Source organism: Micropterus dolomieu, unplaced genomic scaffold (genome assembly GCF_021292245.1).
Source record: "Micropterus dolomieu isolate WLL.071019.BEF.003 ecotype Adirondacks unplaced genomic scaffold, ASM2129224v1 contig_14377, whole genome shotgun sequence".
Classification (NCBI taxonomy): Eukaryota; Metazoa; Chordata; class Actinopteri; order Centrarchiformes; family Centrarchidae; genus Micropterus; species Micropterus dolomieu.
In genome coordinates, this window is record NW_025743363.1 from 1,545 (window position 1) to 3,950 (window position 2,406).

At 40.8% G+C, this 2,406-nt stretch overlaps 1 pseudogene; it reads left to right on the top strand.

The window, feature by feature from the left end:
- The first annotated feature begins 1 nt into the window (after window position 1).
- On the top strand, window positions 2-2,052 carry LOC123966839 (annotated as a pseudogene).
- The last annotated feature ends 354 nt before the right edge of the window (window positions 2,053-2,406 follow it).

The window sequence follows — 2,406 nt, forward strand, 5'->3', positions numbered from 1 at the left end:
ACTGCTGGAGCTGTTCTGTAAGACCGACCAGATGTGTGTCTGCATGCTCTGCACTGTTTTAGACCACAAGACACATGATGTTGTTCCTCTGAAAGAAGGATATGAAGGAAAGAAGGCCGAGCTGGGGAAGACAGAGGCTGAAACCCAGCAGATGATCCAGAAGAGACGACTGAAGATTCAGGAGATCAAACGCTCAGTGGAGCTCAGTAAGGAAGATGCAGACAGAGAGATAGCAGGTGGTGTTCAGGTCTTCAGCGAGAAGCCAGGCCGAGCTCATCGACACGATCAAAGAGAAGCAGAGAGAGACAGAGAAACAGGCTGAAGGCTTCATCAAAGAGCTGGAACAGGAAATCTCTGAGCTGAAGAAGAGAAGCTCTGAGGTGGAGCAGCTCTCACGCTCTGAAGACCACCTCCACCTCCTCCAAAGCCTCCCGTCCCTGAACGCTGCTCCACCCACCAAGGACTGGACAGAAGTCAGCGTCCGTCCACCTTCATATGAGGGGACTGTGAGGAGAGCTGTGAATCAGCTGGAGGAGACGCTCAGTAAACAGATGAAGAAGCTGCTTGAGGCCGAGCTGAAGAGGGTCCAGCAGTATGCAGTGGATGTGACACTCGATCCTGATACAGCAAATCCCTAACTCATCCTGTCTGATGATGGAAAACAAGTTAAACATGGTGATATAAAGAAGAATCTCTCAGACAATCCAGAGAGATTTGATACTTGTCCCTGTGTCTTAGCAAAGCAGAGTTTCTCTTCAGGAAGATTTTACTACGAGGTTCAGGTTAAAGGGAAGACTGAGTGGACTTTAGGAGTGGCCAGAGAGTCGATCAACAGGAAGGGAAAAATCAAAGCGAGTCCTCAGAAAGGTTACTGGAGGTTATGTTTGAGGAATCAAAATGAGTACAAAGCTCTTGCTGACCCTCCGGTCATTCTCTCTCTGAAGTCTCAGCCTGAGAAGGTGGGGGTGTTTGTGGATTATGAGGAGGGTCTGGTCTCCTTTTATGACGTTGATGCTGCAGCTCTTATCTACTCCTTTACTGGCTGCTGCTTCACTGAGAAACTCTACCCATACTTTAGTCCTTGGCCTAACAATGGTGGTAAAAACTCTGCCCCTCTGATCATCTCTCCTGTCAATCACACTGAGTAGAACAACCATTTGATTTTCTACATTTAATGTTGTAGTGGCAACTTTTTAAACTTCTTTTGTCACTATTGCAGTTCATAAAGTTTCTGACTGTGCTTCCCAAGAGGGCAAAACTGTGTTATCCAGTGAGGCAAGGAAGCAGATGTAAGAAGAAAAAATATCCGATGTTTTATTTGACAAAAAAAGACAACAATTACAAAATAAACGTCTCCAGGCAGAGTCCTAAATCCTGTGTTCTATCAAACAGACTTACACACAGGTAACTTCAAAATTTCCTATTGATATACACGACGGTCAGAAAACTGTTGCTCCATGTCCTGCTTGGCTGACCCTTTTTTACTGCAGCACGTGCCAATAGGTGCTCTCACCTAATTTTTACTACACTTAGCTGCCTTTTATGGCACTTAGCGCTGAGTTAACAGGACAAACTAACGGGCACAGCTACACATGTTAATTCGCTAAATACACACTAATGACATCTGTCTGAGACAAACATAAAATATTACCAAGTGAAAAAGATAAAGGAAAATTTATAGGACTTATGAATATGAGATAATCCAAAAGAAATGTAATAAATGTATAGTTGTTGCTGATACGCTGCTGCTTTTTCAGATTCTGATCTATGCGTTTTTACTGCTTTTTTGTCTGTAAATGTTTTTCTTTGATGTGTCACGTTGCTACTTACTACTACAACACATCAATTTTACAGCTCAGATTGATTTGATCTAATGTCGTCTAATTTATTCTAATAACTGCATTACCTGCCTTCAACACTGTTAAATCATCAGAAAACAATGTCCTCAGAAATAAGAAGCATTTACACGTTCCTTAAATTCTAAACATTGTCTGATCATTGTTTCTATAAGAAGTGTTGCATAGTGGCACTAATTACTGAAGAGCAGTTTATAAATGAGACAAAAGTCTTTTGTTTTTCTCTTTTTGTTTTTAAATAAACAAAAAGAAAAAATGAGGTTTTATTGTGTCTGATTAAGTTATTTTGTGTTTGATTGATATCAAAGCTGAACAACAGCTGATGGTGTTTCACCAAATCATGTGAATAAAAACACCATCAGTTGTTCTCAGACAAGACTGCAGCTGACCAGCTCTACAAATCTTTGTGTTTTGTGTAGTTGTGTTTTTTTTTTTTTTTAGCTTATTCTAAAATCAGCAACTTCACTATCACTAAAGAACTTTTACTTAAAAGTATTGTACTTGAACTTTTAAAAAAGTAGAATCACAGAGAAGCCCATTAATCTGCTGC